This window comes from Lates calcarifer, linkage group LG15 (assembly GCF_001640805.2).
Source record: "Lates calcarifer isolate ASB-BC8 linkage group LG15, TLL_Latcal_v3, whole genome shotgun sequence".
NCBI classification, from domain to species: domain Eukaryota; kingdom Metazoa; phylum Chordata; class Actinopteri; family Centropomidae; genus Lates; species Lates calcarifer.
The window spans coordinates 3,051,948-3,071,009 of NC_066847.1; the positions used below are offsets into that span (position 1 = coordinate 3,051,948).

The 19,062-nt window shown below is 42.2% G+C and overlaps 1 protein-coding gene across 4 annotated transcripts in view; it reads left to right on the forward strand.

The window, feature by feature from the left end:
* Positions 1-19,062, forward strand: part of sema6e (sema domain, transmembrane domain (TM), and cytoplasmic domain, (semaphorin) 6E) — a 141,921-nt gene that overhangs the window by 33,743 nt on the left and 89,116 nt on the right. Inside the window, exon 1 of one of the 4 annotated variants that reach the window (XM_018676104.2) lies at positions 13,231-13,363. The exons of the other annotated variants lie outside the window; for them this stretch is intronic. The gene's annotated coding sequence lies outside the window, so the exon portion shown is untranslated. Of the gene's footprint in view, positions 1-13,230; positions 13,364-19,062 lie in introns of those variants that run through there. 4 annotated transcript variants of the gene reach the window in all.

A 19,062-nucleotide genomic window follows, 5' to 3' on the forward strand; every position in this document is an offset into this window, starting at 1 on the left:
GCCTCGCTGTCATTCACTGTGGCTGGTGCTACGAGATGAGCGTCTCAATATTGATGCAGTGTTTAACATCTCGCCTTTGCTCCCTGACTGAAGGGAAACTTAAACAAGCTGTGTTGGTGCACAAGGCAACCTCTGGAAGCAAAAACGTAGAGAAGATTGATAGAGAGACATTAGGGCTGCCAGTGGCTCTTTGTGACAGCCACCAGGTGCTCATACCTAACACACATCTTGCCTCATGTTTTCTTCAATATAAAACTTAACAAAGTTCTTTCACGACAAAGTGTTACAGTTGCATTGGATCCAAAACTCTGAATGCAAAAGGACCAAGAAATCCATCCTGTCAAGTCTTACTCAGTTTATTGAGAATGTAACTGTCTTCAGACCCTTCAACAGTTATCCATAATTTCCTTCATGATTGTCTGTGTATCCATGGTTACAAGGAACTTTGACTTTGCATGGTGCTCATCATCAAAATAAACAAATGTTTTAACAAATTCAGGTGTTCACTCACTGACTCCATGGCAACATGCATACTTCCTGTTGCATCACCCAAAGCATGATGGGAACTAGTGGTGACAGCACTTAATAGTGTGCTTCACAGTGTCACATTAATTGTTCCCAGTGGTTCATACATTGCATCCCTGGAACACTGACACTCTCCTTCCATATGACTATTACATTACATTTGAAATGTAATTCTGATGACAAAAAGACTTTTCATGTAAAATATTTTCAAGTGATGGAATATCTGAATAGCCTTAATTATTCTGGGAATAATTATATACAACATGCTTAGCAGAGCCATATAGTAAATATACTGTAAGCCTGTCAATAAGGAATGAAAACAAAGAAGGGACACCCACTGGTCTAATGGATCAAGATTAATCCCTGTGATCTAATTTAGGCATGCGCTGTGTTATGTAAACATCACTGTGTTCTTATAGCTTCAGTACTCATGGGGAAAAATATGTATATAGGTTTATTGTAATCAATATGTTCCACTTTTAAACAGACTGTGTGTTTGGCAGGTGGCCACATCAGGCATGAAGATGTGCGTTGCGAGTGCTGGTCGATAAGTCAGGGTCAGTCTTCCACCTCCACTCAGCGCTCTGAAAGCAGTTCCCACGCTCTTTGCTACCAGTGGAGGGAAGATGAGAGTAGGCATGTATCCTGTAGATGGTATCAGTTTGACAGAAACAAACTTTTTTTTTCTTTCTTTGTTCCAACTTTGAACACGGCAGTGAAACTGGGCACTGCTGTAAGATGTCCATAAACTGTCAGACTTCAGGATGGCCTGTGTGTGCTTTGCTCAGTCCAGTCCCTTGACAGTTCTAGGCTCTGCAGCTCAGTAGCCTTTTCTCGCATTAGACTGAGCACCACAGGAGACAAGGATTAGTATGCATGAGTATTTTTCACGTTCTGTCTCTTTTTACTTTTTTACTCCCATGTCTTTTTTTGTCGTTGTTGTTATTCCACCATCAACCCCCTCCCCTCTTTGTCACTTTCTGTCACTGTCTCTATTGCTTTCTTTCATTTTGTCCTTTTTTTTAACTCTCCTTTCTCTCCTCTGTTTACTCTCTCTCCTCTCCCTGGTAGCTGAATGATCGTGAGTGACGTTTAGCAACTCTTCAGCCGCCGGGGAGGCTTTGGGAGAGAGCCCGCTCTTTTTAGAGCGTCCGTGATGCTCCCCAACAAATTGTGACACTAAGACGAAACGTAAGCTGGCAGCCAGCGTGTAAGCTATTCAACTCCCTAGACCTTGGACAGGTTTTTTTTTTCATTGCTCCATAAGACTCATTCCCCTCTCCTTTCACACCCCCGTGGCATCCAGCTGGAGAATGTAAAATCATTTCTCTTTCACTCCTGGTAGAGGGAGGAGAGGCAACCTGAAGGCTTGTGAGTTATTGCTCTGCAACGCCGACTACTACTCCTCCGACTTCCTGCAATACCTTTCCTTCATTTAAACTAAGTCATGCAATTAAACACTTGCACATAAACTCATTTTTTCCACTCCTGGAAAGACTGTGCCCCCCCTCAATGATTATTAAAAAGCTTTACTTATTTAGTTTTTATATTAACTGTCAAGACCAAAAGCGCCCTGAATTCCTGCTGAAAATCACAGTTCTCCTCTCACCTTAGCAGGAGGGATTCATTTTCCAATCCACTTGCCCTGTGTGATTCATTTTGGTTGAATTGTGAGGGCCGCAATTATTATTTCAAGTCATTTTAGGTATTTCTTAATATTCAGTAGTAACCCTAGGCACCACAGTTGACACCATATCAACTATAAATCATGAAAAGTAGCAAGGCTGTAACAACCACAGCCAGAAACCCGATTAGGAATAGTATTACTCACAACGGAGCTTTTTGTATGTATTCATGTACAGGGTAAAACTGCACACACTGAATACAGTTTCACTGTTACATCAACTCATTGGTCGAGCAACCGCTCATATTAAGCTTCAGCAGGTCTCCTGTCCAACCCTTCATTACTGATGCCCCATTATCTGAATCTCTGTCCCTCTGAGGCTATGAAACCAGGCTGATAACGAGGCCTGCCATTTAAAAGGCCACGGTATTCTCACTGTGTCACGTCTCATTACAAACTGCTGCAAAATTTGTGTACACTCCTCTCTTGGCCTCCCAGTCCCCTTATCAAGACCTGCTTCTGAAAGAGCCATAGCAGCCTAAAAAGCCCTCATCAAAGAAATAGATCTGAAAATTTTTATATTAGAGTGAAGTGCAGTTGCAGTCTATATTTTCCTCTGCTGCCCCCTCCCTAATGTTTTTTAGTGAGATCAGTCTTGTTTCCGCACAATTGCACAGATTTTAATCTATTCCAGCTAAAAGAAAAAAAAAAAAGCTCAACTTGAAATAGAGCCATTCATCACAGAGTAAACAGCACAACAGAAGGGCCGAGAGAAGGAGCAGGAGAATGTTAAGAGAAAATGCTCGGGGTAAAGAGAGCAGAAAAGAAATTGCCACTGGAAAGGCAAAACAAACCACAGCACCCTTTGCCCAACAGAAGTCAACAAAACCCGTCGCCATTCTCCCGCTCTCCTCACGAGGATGTGACATTTAAGAGGGAGGTGTCTTGTCTTTGCAGGCCTAATTAACATTCCAGGATATGCCAGCTGGAGATGGACACCCTGCCAGTGCTGTTCCCCCTTTCACCCTCGGTTGTGTTTGCCCATGAAGTTCTTTACTTCCCCTAAATGTAACTGGCTCTCAGAGACTGTTCCCTCATGCCCCGAGGTCTTCATTGTGTGACAATCCACACAGGCTCTGCCAGTGTCGTCTCAAATGTTCCACTGTGGTCAGTCTATTTGCCATTGCCAGAGGTGTCAGGCAGTGGTAACTATGGCGACAGTGTAAGGCCTGAATTGTCAGAGGTGTCGGAGCCCCAGGGGCACCACAGATCTAACGAAAAGAATCCGTCGAACTCGATGCACTTTCTCTGCCAGGTCGAATACAGTCTTTTGACAAATGTCAAAGGACTGTCACAGGCAGACAACCTCATCTCAGTACACCAGTGCAAGAGACTGAACACATTATTTCCATTAGAACAGAACATATGAAAACATTTCTTTTATAAATTTTGTGATATCTTTAGGTGCTCTTTTTTTAGTAGTTTATTCTACCACAATTATCAATGCTGCTATTCAGTTATAACTTTTTACTTCAAGCTCCGTACTACTATTGCTTCATCTGAGTGTACTCTGAAATGATCATACAGATGATGTTCACAGCTGTAAATGCAAAAATCCTAGAAGGGAATCTGGCATTTAATTACTTACTCACTGCTATTTATATATATGATCTACACAGCAGATAGCACCACACAGCTACCAAAAGACACATTTGAAAGGCCTTTTCACACCAAGTTCAAAATTCCCCTCCGTACAGACAAGAACTGTGCTGGTGCTTCATGTTGGTATTTAGAGCCTAAATAAAATAGAGCTGATTATTTTATTATTTATTTATTTCTGCCTGGTTTGTATTAAAATTCTGAGCAACCAATAAAAAAATGTGCATTCGCTCACTGTCCATCACTGCCGTCCACAAGCAGCTGATAATTTTAGTGTCTAAGCACAAGGAGTTGTATGACAAGCAGGACAGTCAGTACAGAACTGACAGAAAACACATGGCAGAAAATTACAGACAACAAAGAGAAAATGGATGGTGGGTTTTTAGCATACATTATTGTTCTCTGCTGGTACATCAGGTACTCTCTTGAGTTATAACTTAACCTCTTTTTTTTTTTTTTTTTTTTTTTTTGCTAAAAAGGTTAAGAGCATTCAGAGAACCTTCTGTAATACGTGAAAAAAGGAACTGCATGATATGAAAAGTGGGCAGGCAGCAGGAAAGAAAAGATGAATCGAAATGAAAGCTGTAGAGAAGGGTTCATTTTTTCTAGCTGTTAATCTTTTAGGAAAAAAAAACGAAATTGCACTGGATTTGGTGCATGTATGTCAAATCTGCTGATAATAGATGGTATGTTTTTTGAGGACTAGTTCTGAAAAGGACTTTTCTTCATTTTAAATCAGATTGATGGAAAACATTTTTTGACATTAGACCATTATACTTTGCTTTGTTCAGTGAGTTTCTATGTGGATAATACTTAACAAAATAATGACACACACATGTCAGCAGTAGTCTGATTTGAACCTCAGCTAAGCTGTGCACCACATTGGATTCAGAATTCTCCAAAATAGCCAAAAATACACCAAATAAATAGGTCTCCTCCCGATGTTAGTTAGTGTGTATGAGCTGTATTGTGATTTATTCATCACCTCAGTTTTTGGCTGCTTATCAGCAGTGCAGGCAAGTATTGAGCTTGTGGAGATGACAGAATTGCAGGGCTCGCTGTGCCGGGCTGAATCTCTGAGCCTGGAACAATAGACGATGAAAATGAGAGTGGCAGCACGGGGTTGGGGGGCGTTGACGCTCATGTGAAAGATAGATGCCACACAGAGCCTGGGCTGAAAAGTGGGACAGCTCTCAGAAGGACAACAGAGAGACAAGAGGCCAAGATACCAAACAGCCTCTATTTCTAGATGTCTGCGGCTTCAGATCTGGGCAGATCTTTCAAGGACTGATTCAGCAGTCCTCTCCCAGTTTAAGTCTCCAAGACATGCCAGTCTGATTAATAATAAGCTGATGTTTGATGTTTGATGTTTGGGGCCCCTCCCTTGCTGTCAGTTCAAATGAATCTCCAATTTGGATGGTGTGCCTCTGTGCATATTTGCACCTCTTTCTGTTAGTGGAGTTTTCTCCCACTGGTAGTAAATTCCAGTGACATTTCATTGTCTTTGATATCCTTGATTGTGTACTCCACCTCAACTAAAACACAGCCTCCGAGTCTGTGCAGGTCTCTATGGACTGTCTCCACTGATCAATTCCTCAGTCCATCTGTCTGCCAGGCTTATTCACAGGGCCGCACAGTAGGTGAGACGAACCCTCTGCTGCAGGAGTCTTCATTAAACCAATTCTCCCTCCCTCCCTCCTCCTCCCTCTCCTCCTCCTCTTCCAGCTCTCCCTAAGCCTGGGCAAAGTTAATGAGAAGAGTCTCAGCCATTGTCTTCTTCAGCTTTGACTCATTCACATAGTTGAATGGTGACTAGTCAATCCTGACCTCCACTCTCACTCCAAACCTCAGCCGTCTTTAATAGGGGTTAAACTGGTTTGCTGAAATAACAGTGAAGGTTTTGACTTTGAGGATTCAACCTGACCACAGCAACATTTACATTGTTTTATTGGTTATAAGTTTGCAGTGAAAAATCCTAAACAACTTCCCAATACATTGGCGACTTCAGCCCAAAATCATCTGCATCACTATTGAAAAACCTGCATAGGCAGAACCTGTGTCTTTTAAATTCCTCTCTACCTGCTGCTGTGCTGATCTGTGTGTGGGAAGTGGGGGTTGTTCGTGTGGCTCAGTTGTTCTGCCAGAGAAATGGATTTGCAGTGATGGATGGCATCAGTGGCACTGTACAGGTCTCAGCCTGTTGCTGAATCACAGCTTTAAACTAATTTTGTGGGCACAGCAGAGCCGTTGTGCTTTGCCCGAGCTCGGGACCTGGCTCGTCTAGCTGCCCTGCTGAAGCTTGCATGCCAATTACCCCGACCTTCTTGCCAGGAAGAGCAGGCAAAGCAAGTAAAATAAAGAAGTATTTGCTCACTTGCTGAGACAAACACTTTGCTTTAGTGTCCTTGTAATTCAGTGCCAAAGGTAGCAGGGACTGTCACACTGTGTAGTATCCTACAGACGACCCCTTAGTTAAATTGATTATACTCATCAGACATTTTCCCTTCCTGTACAGTCTGTTAACATAAGTGTACTCCTTGTAGCAGAAGTTTCTGCTTGATTCACCACATCTTCAGCATCTTGACATCTTCTTGTTTTATGAGTGGTGTGTATAGTCTTCAGATCTGTCTTAAAACCACTGAGCTCACTGTTTACCTTGTACGTGCTTTGCAGAGTGATGGAGAAACTAAACTGCAAGGATGTCAAAAAGTAGTTTTGAGGGTTAGAAGTAATTTAATTCAAGGCATTTTATCATCATGTATTCATTTTGAATTTTCCATAGACTGTTAAACTTTGCACAGGTTTGGAGTTGTGATTATATGTGTAGTGTCTTGACTTCCTTAAAGTCCTTAAAGTAACAAAGTGAAATGGTTTGGTTTTTAGAGCATGATATTGTGACTCTTTGACTTATTACTCTGCACTCATCTGCTTCCACTGTGTTCCTTAAGGCTTTGATCTGCCTCCTTCTGCCTTTAAACGTCCTTATGACAGGTTTTGATGCAGCTATTGAAGTGAAGAAAGGATCATAAAGGTTCTTACTTTTATAGAAATCATCGCTTTATGTTGGTCAGTGTCTCAATTTGTGATGTAGGGTAGCAATTTACTCTTCTGGTGCAACAGCCACTGAGAATTAGCATAAATTGAGGTGCTTTCAGTCACAGTGAGTAAATATGAATAGTTAAAAGGCATGTTTGTTGGTGTGAACTGTATACAGTCATGGCTGTGCATCTGACTCAAATTTGAGTCAGATGCGTCATTGTGTATTTAAATTACCGAATCAGACTGGTTTGTTGAGTGTGAAGGCATCCACTGATCTCGCACAGCTCTCACCAGCATCACACAGCGGTCCACTCTGCATCCAGCAGCAGAATTTTGACATGGTCAATAGTAGGTGTTACCGGTGTTTCACAGTGGTCTGGCACACACTGATAACATAACTGCCCAGCCCTGCAACTGTCTATTTCCATTTTTTTGTAGACACAAAACCCATTTGGTTCATTTTCACGTGTCTGCAGCAGCAGAGCACTGTCGCATCACAGAGTATTATCATGAGGCGAGCAGAAGATTTGGTGTCAAAGGGAAATGCAAAAGCGCCTATTTGGCAATATTTTGGATTTAAACCCAACAGGGAAGCTGATTACATTATTGAGGCAATCTGCAAACTTTGTCTGATGAAGGTGGAAGCATCTGGAGGTAACACTTAATCTACACAAACACACACACACACCATATTGAGCCTTCACATGTCTTTGCTTGTAAAATGTCCAGTGGAATCGGTAACACTGGTGTTGTCACAAGTTTATTACCCAGTGGGAAAATTTCCACACTGTGGCGTCCCTAATGATCAAGCTTCAGCAGCAGCAAAAGAAACGGGGCAAAATCTTTGCTTGTTCATAGTTCTCCACCCACCACTCTGTTCTCTGCTCTGAAACAGAGTGCTGGAATAAACAGCAGCGTGATGCCACGTTGCTCACTCATCTGCTCGAACATTAAAGGGGTTACTCCAGCAATTTAGTGGAGGTCTCACAAGAGACAGATTTAAAACAAGACCTTTCAAAATCAAAGCATCAGAGGCTGAGACTTGTGTGCCTAGGCTTGGCAAAACTCCAAAACCTCTGGAGCTTTCTACATCCCATCATGCAACTAAAAGCTTTTCTTCTATGTTTGTAACATAAGCTTTACGTAAAGATTTGCAGGCTCCAAACACAGGATGACCCTTATGACTTTACCATAACGTCATCAGCGTCATCATCACACTTGACGACAACAACAACATTTTTCACTTACTGTGTAATATCCCTCATGACTAGCAAGCTGACCTTTATGTGTAAACCTGATGAAATTCCTCTTAATGCTGGAACACCATCTTACAACAAAGTGGACTCAGGAATGCAAAGTATGTAATAGCTGCAGGCTTTCAGGATGGATTTATCCTTAAACATTGGTCAAACGTTCCAGTCTCTCAGGACAGCCTGTAATGAAGGTCTGTCCTGGTTCAGATACTGTTAGTGAGGTGATACAAACATTAAACTGACAGTATTGTTCAGCTCCTATCTCACCACACCCCCCCACAAAAATCCCCTGCGATCTCATCTCTCCCCCCCTTTTAGAATCCAACAGAGGGATTCATGGCAGCAGTGTGTGACCTCGGACCCGTTTGGGTCTGTAATGCATTAAGATGAATGCAGCCGTCCCACTCTCAGATGATGAATTGCGGGCTGCAGGGTAGGCTCTCCACTATGTAAAAGAGGTGCTTGCAGACATGGCACTTTCATCAATCAGAAGGGGGACTGCTGTAATGTTGTTACTCTGCAGAAAGAAGAGCCTCTGTTTACATCCCACAGACAGACCTGGAGACAGAGCCTTTTCTCTGTTCAGAGAATGCTTTTCTCCTCTGTGCTTTAAGAAAGTGACTTGGGAAGTATGCATTAATGAAAAATATAGGCAGATGAAGTCCTTGTTTCGGGCTTCATTCATAGTTATCCCACTGTGTAATCAGCTGGTCTCACTCAGGTGTAATGTTGGCCATATCCCCCCTAATTCTCTCATTTCACTCTGGTGGCAATATCAAGGTCTCAATTAAACTGGCACGGTTGCACCTGGGATCTCACATTCACACTTTCTTATAAACGCCCAGCAGAGCCCACTGACAGTGAGCCTGGAGCTGCTTAGTCAACACTTCAGAGGCCTTGGAGACAATATTTTAGAATGGTGCAATGCCCCCAGTGGAGTGTTAGTGCGTTGCAGCAGAGTGCCAGCTCCAGTGAGCAGAGGGATTTATGGGGTAAATGCAGGTGAACAACGCTAATGACTTTTCCAGGTGATAATGGAAGAAGCAGAAGAGGATAGAGAGATTTCTCCTGTTTTTTTTTCTTTGCATTTGTTCTTCTTTTTCTTTCTTTGGTTCTTGCTTCTTCCAAACTATAACTGGGCTATTAGTATCAATAATGTGATGTAAGAACCAATATTATCTGGAATTTAATAATGGAAACATCAAGAATATATCATAAATATTGTCTTGTTGAGCTTTTAAAGCACTGTTACACTGTTACACTGTTAGCTTCCCCCACTGTTGAAATGATTTTAGCAGTTATCAGGTTTGATTTTGGATCCAGTATCAAATTGATGCCAACCCTAGTGATAATAAATACTGTTATCGTGAAAATTACCTATGATTCCTAAAACACGCCACCACTCCAAACGCACCACCCATGCTCTGTCATACTTTACCCCACCTGTATTCTCTTGCTGTCTCTGCAGACACCACCAGGATCTAAGGATTCTCCTGCTTTTTTTGTCTGTTGCTGATCTCCTCCCAGAACCTACCGTATCTCTACCTCTCTGTTCTCTCGATTCTCCCTTCCCGTTGCTACCCTCTCATTCTCTCTGCATGTGGTCGCTGAGTCGTAGCAGTTCTTGCGGCAGGAGGTGTGGTGTAACCCCGGCTGTTTTGGCAGATAAGCTGCAGCCTGCCCACCTGCTTCCCCGCTGCTCATCAGCCAAATAGGGCTCGCGCTGTCACCAGCATTCACTTGGCGGCGGAAGATTGCCAACTCAATGGATCCACGGCAACCGCCTCACCACCTCTAATTCTCATCCCTGAGAAGGATGGAGAGACGCCAAATCTCCCTGAAACAAATGACAAATATAAAGTCTCCAGAGAACTAAACCATTCAGTGGTAAAATGGCTCCCTGCATCAGTCTGTTTTAGCTGGTAGAATTTTTGTTTATTTTCACTTAACCTTGCTTTACCAGTGCAGTCTCTTTGGCTTTTCTAGAGACCTGGCCAAAATCTTGACTGATTAGTCAAGAATCAGTTGTACCACCAATCCACTTGTTCCTCCAATCGCCATCTCTGCTACCGATAGCTACCAGGGAAACAAAAGCACTGTCCTTGTATAGTGGAAGCAAGGCTTACAGGGAACCAATCTAAACTACAGTGGTGTGATGTTTTATAGCCATTACATTGTGTAATCAACATTTACTTCATAATGGTAAGTTCAAACAAAAAGTTGGCTCTTGTCACTTTAAGTATGATGGAACAAAGCAGCAACAAACCAGTAACAGCCTTGTAAAAATCTATCAGTGTAGATCAGTGAAGCAGCCTATGGTTTGGTAAAGAGGAGGGCAGTTGACCTGTTTTAATAGTACATCACTTTAATTTACAAGACCCTCACTTAAAAGCATTATCTTTTAATTGAGGGGATTCAAAGCCAACACGGTTTTGGCTGTGAAATTGGACAGCAGCAGCAGGTTCCAGTTTGAACAAGACTATGAGCATCAAATGTTATGTTGTGAATACAGACTGTGTAGGCATTCGCCTCTGAGGCACTCGTGTGTACACAGGCCTTTAGTGCTGTGATTCCCTTTAATTGATTTGTTACTGCACTAATGATGATTATAACATCAAGTTGTCTTCTTTGATGATCCAATCATCGTAGCTGTCAGGGAGGCACTCCTTCCCCCAGGCGCTCGCCACACATCCTGATGTGGATCCTGAGCTGAGAATGCATGAAAGCCAGCTGTACGGTGGTGGATTTACAGCACTGAGCTGAGCAGTCGGAGCTATATTTCTGTGCCCCGAGCCAAGGAAACGATTGCCTGGTGAAAAGCGCCATGGTAAAGGTCAATAAACAGTGGCTCGGTTATTGTGTGGCAGATTGAAAAGGAAATTATTTTGTGGTGGAGGCAGGGGAGTGTGTGTGTTTGCATGTACTGTGAGAGTGTGTGTTGAAGCTTTCCGTTGAGGGTTTCTCTTGGCAGCGAGTCTTCCAGCTGACCTGTCAGTGTTAGTCAGCCTATAGGGCTGTGAAATGACCCACCATGGGGCTCACCTGGGGCCCCACAACCTCTTTCAGCTGTTCTCCTCACACTGTCGCTCCCTAACTATGTTTTATTCCTTTTTTCCATCTCCACTCTTTTCCTGCTTTATATTCACTCGCCACACCTCATTCACTGACTCTTTTCTCTCTCTCTCATGCAGGCAAAATCTCTTACCTTCTCTCTGTTCTCGAGAGACATAATGTTTCCTGTTTGCAAGGCTTCAATAAGAATCACTTCATGTAGTGAGCGAGGAGAGACGGAACCCTGCTTTTTCATAGTCCAGTGAAAATGTTCCAGGAATAGGAACAGCCTATCTCAACAGCAGTCTTGCTTTCTGTAGTTTTTGGCCCGTGTCTGATGCTCTTCTATTATGTTCAAAATGAGAGTGCCAAATTTTTCTTTTTTGTTCTGTCTTTTTTTGCACTTCAATCCTGCAATAAATTCATTCCTTTGTCCTCACAGTACTCACAGTAGTACACGTCTTCCCCTACCTGCGAGTCTGAAGCTTAAGTGTTTTTTCGTTTTGGGAGTTTGATTCCAGGAGCACTTCCATGTCACTCTGGCCCAACATGCCTGAGCACTGTACTTTTTCTCTGATGTTGAAGAGATGGATGACGGAAAAAGATTGATCCTCATGGCGTGGACATCAGTCAAGCTGACAAATGGCAGCCCCAAACTTGGAAAGCCATTAGCAGGCAGAGGCAGGAGTGAAGCCGGGCCAAGCCCCACTGATTTCCATGAGCCTGCCTTCCAAAGCACGTGGCTGTGCCAGGCCACGACATGGCGGTGGGTGTTAGCACCACCTCATGTCCCTTCTGGCCTTAGCTGCTACCAGCCAGCATGCTGACATAGGGCCGAGCCCCAGTCATTAATGAACAAACCCTCCCAAAAAAACATGAAAGGGTCGGGACGTCTTTTCATTTAACTGTCATGACTCATGCAATTGGCAAATGCTCTGTGGGAGTTGAAAAGAAGTGCTTTGACTGGCATTATGTATTTACCGCCCAGTATTACAGTTTGTCAACACTGATGTCATGATTCAGACTGGAATTTGGACAAAGTAAAGCAGAATGTTTGGAATAAGGCTCCTAACGTGCACATGTGCTGAATTAAAGCATCAGTGAAGCCAAAGTTGTTGCAGTCTGATACTGAACATTTTCTCCTCTATATCTTCATGCTCCCATTTTAAATAGCTCTCATTCTCTTCCTGGACACATGCCAGTTGGAATAATTTTGATTTTCAATCTGATTCTCACTGCATGGACTATGCAAAACAGCTTCTCTTACAAAAACCAGGTGAGAGGTTAGTATCGCTGCCTTTGACTGAGCTTCAGAAAGAAGAAAATGTCTTTGGTAGACATCAGCAAGTGCAGTGCTTTTCTTTTTGTCTCTTTGTTTTAGCAGCTTCTTTTGCAAAGGAAATATCGTTTTTTTTTTTTTTTTTTTGTTCAAACAGCAATAAAGAGTCAGTGGGGAGGGAGGGCAGAGGGGGAGAGAAACATTAACTTGTCTAAACGCTGTGCCAGAACTCTTCTTCAACAGTTACTGTAAAATAGCACTAAATATACCAAAGGATGTTTACAGGGATGTCTTGGAAATCATGTCTGATTTTACAACTTGTCTTGAAAAAAGATGTTTGCGTGAAGTAAAATGTGGACTGATGCAGTAAAAATATTGAGAGAGAAACCTGACTGGTAAATTTACATTTTAATAACAAAGCAGTTGGTTGGAATAACATTGGCAATGATTGTTTGAAGACTACGTTCTGCTCTTAAATGCTCACAAAAGACATGGGAGTCTGGATGCAGAATAGGCTGTTTATGGTGAAATGTTCTGCTACAGACGGAGAGGAAATTGGCATCATTTCAGTCCATGATTATAGTGAGCTGGTAAACAAAACAGATCCTGAAATGTCTGATGTTTGAGTTGAAAGTAGTTGCCTCATCGGGGCAGACAGTACGTGAGTGTGTGTCTTTTTGGGAATTTCACACTCACAATACAATGACACTCAGGCAGGGGAGAGAATGCAACTCTACAGGAAATGTCATGATGCAAACATAGATACCACAGGTGGAATGTGGTCTGAGTCTTCCTCAGACCAGCCACATTTGTTGACGAGTGGTAGAAAGAGGTTCTTTAAACTGAAACCAGGGAGAAGACTGCAACATGTGGAGAGACTTGTGGAATAAAACCTACTTGACACAAGCCTAGAACGCTGAGAAGGGGCACTGAGTGAGTAATTATTTATCACTTCTGTCTTCTAGTCTTCTCTGTTAGTGCACTTCGTCTGTAGCGCTGCATGAGCTTATAAGCAATTTAACCTTCAACATTACCTGACTTCGTAGGCTTTTAACTCTCATTATAGATGATGGCAACATGGCCTTGATTACAAAGTAAGAACTCCGATAAACACAGAGCAAAATGTGACCTTATTTAAATAATATTTGAATAAGACATAAAAAACAAAAGGAATAGAAATTAAATGAGCAAATAGTGACAGTTGTTGCCAAGTAAAGAGCAAATACAACACAATGGAAAGTAAGCAAATTAATAAATAAACATGCACAAATTAGCAAACACACACACTTGTAATTATTCAATAATAAATTAGTCACTTTTAACAAAATCTGTTCAAATAATTAAAAATAATAAAAGAAACTCTCATCTCACATTTTTCAAAACCAGGACACATTTACATATAATGACACTTGTCACCATCTTAAACATCAAGGACATCTTGAAGTAGTCACGTAAATCTTTTCTTTGAAGTTGGCAAATTATGACTACTGAACCACAGGATTTAACAGAAAAGATATCTATCAAAATCAGAAAGAGTGTAGTTACTACACTGAGGTCAGTACCAAAAGCTCCTGTATACAGATGACAGGGGCTCTCATTTTAAGTGGCTGATGGACCCTGAACTCATATTGGAGTAGAATAGTCACACAAAAGAAAACTCACTGTACACTAAAGGAGGAAGAACTGAACCACATATATAAACAGAAAAGAAAAAAATGAAACTTAAAATGTATGAAATTCCCAGTCTGATGGTGCTGCCACCTTAAGGCTCATGTTAAGGCAATTTTGAGAATAAGCACTCAAAATTGAAAACATTTAGACTGAAGAATTACTTTAGCTGAACCATTTCCAGAGTTTAATGTCTTCAATGAGCCACTCAGGCCAAATGCAGGTCAAGTACCATGTCTGTCTGGTGCTTTACACATAAAGGACATTGTCATCTGTCACTGGAGTTATTACCAGCCTGTAGTGTTTAGATTTTATGCGAACTTTGACCTCTACCTTCATGAACTTTGAAACATGTTTTTACTTTCTTGGTGTGAAAATGAGTGTTCCTCAAGGAGCAAGTTAAATCCCCCCTCCCTCCAGCAAACAGGAAACTACTTGTGGCTGCATTGTCCATCTGTGGTTGCCTGTTGGAGGGATTTTAAGACAATATGAAATTTCATCTACCATCTAGATGCCTTGTTTACTGAAGAGCTCTGCACACTGGGAAATGGGCAAACGGGAGCTTAAGAGTGTGGCTGTCGGAAAAAGGGATGGCGTTGACAAGGCAACGGGAGCTCATTATCTCGTCGTCTATGCTGGTCCACGGCGTGCCATTGATGGGTGCCAGAGGAGAGTTTGGAGCAGACAGATGGGGTTGCACCCTACGTTTCACACAAAAGACGACTGTGCAGGAATAACACGTCCACGGAAATGACATGTCGGCGCTGTAATCCTGGATTACCTGTCTGCCTTGCTCTCCTTCGCCGTGCGTCTGCGTGTCGCACCGTTCCACATCAGACAAGATAACAAACAGCGGCTCAGCCTCAACTGCTGTGAAACTGTTTGATCTGTATTGTCAAGATACAAAATGTGTGCAGCAGGAGCCCAGCTATCCCTTCCTCCTCCCCCTCCTCCCTCCACACATCCTTTGCTGACCATTTTTTGACAGGATGTGTATTTCTGGGACAGGTGAGACTGAGTCTGGTCAGGTAGAGGGAAGGTATGTGTTGCTCTAGGTTATGTGGTCAGCATTGTGACCTGTGCCAGATTACTGCTCATATCTGAGTGATCATATCTACTGTGCTGAATGATGCAAATCATCTGCTGTAGTTATCATCTTGCAGTGATAGAATGCGTGCGTAAGCAGAACCACGATAAGAAAAATACCACGTCTGTCTTGTTTAAAGCACATTACAGCATGTGTCAAAAGTTGTCCTATTTAGGTTTTGAGGAACACACACATCTGCACAAACAACTCTTAAAGCAGAGGATAGGAGAAGGTTCTGCACTCTGTCGGCTAGAACATATTATTGAAGAGACAATGTTGGTGCGTCAGTTTCCAGCTAATGGCTATTTACCAAGCAAGAGAACCTCTGAGTAGGAGGAGTCAGACTTTGGATAACTTAAATCAGGTTGTCTTATCAGAATGAAGAGAGACTTGTGGACAAACAGAAACAGTCAGCATGCAAGAAATGACCACATTTAAACTTTTGGCTTCAATAAACTATTGGAATTGGGAACTTTACACAGTGTACCGAACTTTTTCCTTTTTTAACATTGCTGAGTTTCTTTTGAGCCTGAATTGAGGCATCGGCCCAGATACCAGCCAAGTTGACTATTTTGCTTTCTCTTTATTGTTGAATTTTGTTGTCTTCTATTCCCACACCAGTTGTGCCTTGACAGCTGTCTCAGCTAATTGGCATAAGTTATAGTCATGCCAACTTTTTTATATTCAAACTTGAGCAGTCAGACATGCTGTGTGTGAGTTACGTGCCTAAAGATCGGTACAGTTTTATCACCTGGTCCTTTTTGAATTTATAGAAATTAAATATTTGTAGTAGAACATCAGGTTCATGTAAGGTGTGGAGGACAAACTTCAGAATTGGCCACTTTTCAGGCTCAGTGTGCACACTGCTCTGTGGGTGAGGACAGCCCTCAGAGATTGCCTTGGAATTCCGCCACTGGTCAGATTACAGCCACAGGAGCCTGGAGAAGAAAAACCTCCAATGATCAGCCCTGACTCGTGCCTTTGTTCAGTCCCCATCCTCACCATTTTATTTCTAGAGTGTAGCAACTTCTATTCTGAGAGTTTGTGAGCTGTTTACATTTCTGTCTCTAAGCAGCAAGGCTTTCTTTGCAGGATATGTTCTGCTGCCGGTGTTTACCGAGGGTACGTCTTGTGTTTGCAAGAACTGAGTGGGAGAAAGGGATTTAGTGTTTTTCCTGTTCATAATTTGCATGATTTTGGTTGGGAGCACTGTGGCAGCCTAGAGAATTTTTAGTTGCATTTAGTTGGCACAAATAGTCCTATACCTCAGAGAGCAGGCAGAGATTTGACAACTTCGATTCCTTCAAGAGAGGTTGTTCCTCAGTTGTGTGTATCACCAGTGAATGTCAAATCGTTCGGCCACAGGCATGAATAACCCTAACCCTTGCAGAAGCTGATGAGCAGTGCTCTTCAGGCTGATCTAAGCAATGGCACACTGACAAGAACACTGTGATTACAGATACCATTAATTAACTCTAATCGGGGCAAAATATATAAAGACTGACCTTGTAACTTCACAGACTAATAAAGAAAATGTAACGTGACACTTTGCTGTAACTTATGAAGTCCTTCTGGAAGCTTCTGTACAGCACAGCTGCATATTTTCTTTTATATCTTAGTTTGTAGACGTTTGCGTTTTTGTATTACCTGCAAGTGATGTTTTTCAAATCAGCGTCTCGAGGCCGATTTGCTCTTTTATTGGATCTGTGTTCAGATCCAGTGGTCGAAGAGGTGTTCAATTCTTTTACATAAGTAAAAGTAGCACACAGTAACAAAAACAGACTAACCAATCGAGACAGCAGTATTTTTACAATAATATTAACGAGCACGACGCTCATTAATATTTGGCAATGGAGTCAGGGAGTGGTATACAGGGACAAAAAGGATCTTACTCTTTAATAAAAAGGTCTGTCTCTGTAGGGATCTTATCCATAGTTTTGCCAGATCATTATAATAATGATCTCAGCCTGTCAGTGGCAAAAACAAGCACTTTAGCGGACGTACTTTGACACTGAAAAATGCTCAGTTTGATTACATTGCAGCAGCTGTTCGCCAGTTACGCCATTTTTGCTCAGTGTTCAGTTCCAAAGTTTTTTCTCCCTATCAGTCACTTATACTAAGAAACATGGGAAAATAAGGTTTAAAAAAAACAGTTATTCTTTGATTAGGGCAGAGATCATCCAGAACACCTTAAGGACCCATGAAGTTAACCACATGTGAAACTGATTTAGAACTCAACATCTGCGTTTAGCACACAAAGATGTCTTGATTTAAACAAATTGAAAGCCTGACTGTCTCCTCTGTGTTGACATATACTGTAAGACCTATACTGATGCCAAATCTTGCTTCATTGCTATTTCTTTGTCAGCTCACATGACGGTTACTTTTGACATTTTCCAATTTAGCTGTCAAAGTTACTGGAAGGATGGAGAAAAAAAAACAATAAACAAAAAACCCCCCCAAAACAAATACAACATCAACAAAGCAGGACACACACGCACACACAAACATCACACTCTGTTGTGTGTACACTGTTTGGCCAATAACATCTTAGAGATTCAATAAGGAAAATCAGATATGAATAGACATTCATACATCCAAATTGATGCGTCACTCACAGTGGGAGAGAGACAATTGCTGTAATTGTGAAGAGGGAGGGTGACAAGATGTAAAAACAATGCCAGTCTCTGTCTGTATCTCACTCACACACACATTCTGCATAAAAGCTCGGAAAAATGTATTTGAGCCTGCAGAAGAAAGTATTTGTATCCTTGTGTTTGCATAAATATATGAGTTGAGGCATTTATAGCAGGGCGACTGGGGGGAAAAAGGCGCCTTCCAGTATAATGTGCTCTTTAATAAAGACACAGGTTGGCAGATTGGGAGTGTCAGTGCATGTGGCATAAAGCCTCTTCAGGTGATTTATGAGCGCACTGCTAGGCTATTACATTATGGGCCCCAGTCCTATTCAGTGAGGGTGATAAGAGCAGCCCACCTCTATTGAAACACTGCAGGTACAAGCATTTTGTTTTAGTGGAATATCACTGCTTTTTGATAAAGGAATTACGTATGAAGAGAATCTAATCATGTTGCCTGTGCTGTAGCTGTAGCTCATCTATTAGGTTAGCATTTGTGCTTTCGTCCTTCAGAGTTTGCAGAGCATGTTCAAGGGACAATGGCTTGAAATTGTTTGCATCTTCATTGAATTTCAAATTGTAAACGTCCATTTATTGTGTAAACAATATTATGCATCGGTTGTACCTGCATGAAACAACCAAATGAAAACACACAAACAAAAAGCATGTTTTTTAACCTCTTTAGGCTCCTTGAATTTATTCTCACCTGTATCTCATCAACAATGTCTGCTACACTTCAGAGCCTTACTGCAGGAGGAAAAGGTGCTAGTCTGCAGTTTCTTTCCACTCTGTGTGGGTCTGGACCTGGTCTTGTGTTTGCAGAGAGAGAGAGGCCGACAAGGCGAGGCCAGAGTTCATGCCGCAGAGCACCACAGCCGAAAGGCCAGTTGTCAACCGCCAGCGGAGGGGAAAACAACGGGGCATCAGCCAGAGCAGTTTTGAAAAAGGACGAGTCAGGGTCGCTTTCAATTAGCACAGCATGTCGTCACTGCAGTGAGCCACAGGGGCTGAGAGGAGGAGGTGGGAGGCAGCCTTGGGCTTAGGGAAGGAGAAAAGAAAGAGAGCAGGTACAGACTGAGACAGAGAGACTGTAGACAAACACGTTGCTCACTGTCATTGTAGAATGGATGAGTAAGATGTTGTATCGTGGTAATTATTTATATTTGAATTACAGCCTAAACATGTCTGGTCCATGAATTGGTGCCATCTTAATTTGTGGCTGTGACATGTCTCTAACACAC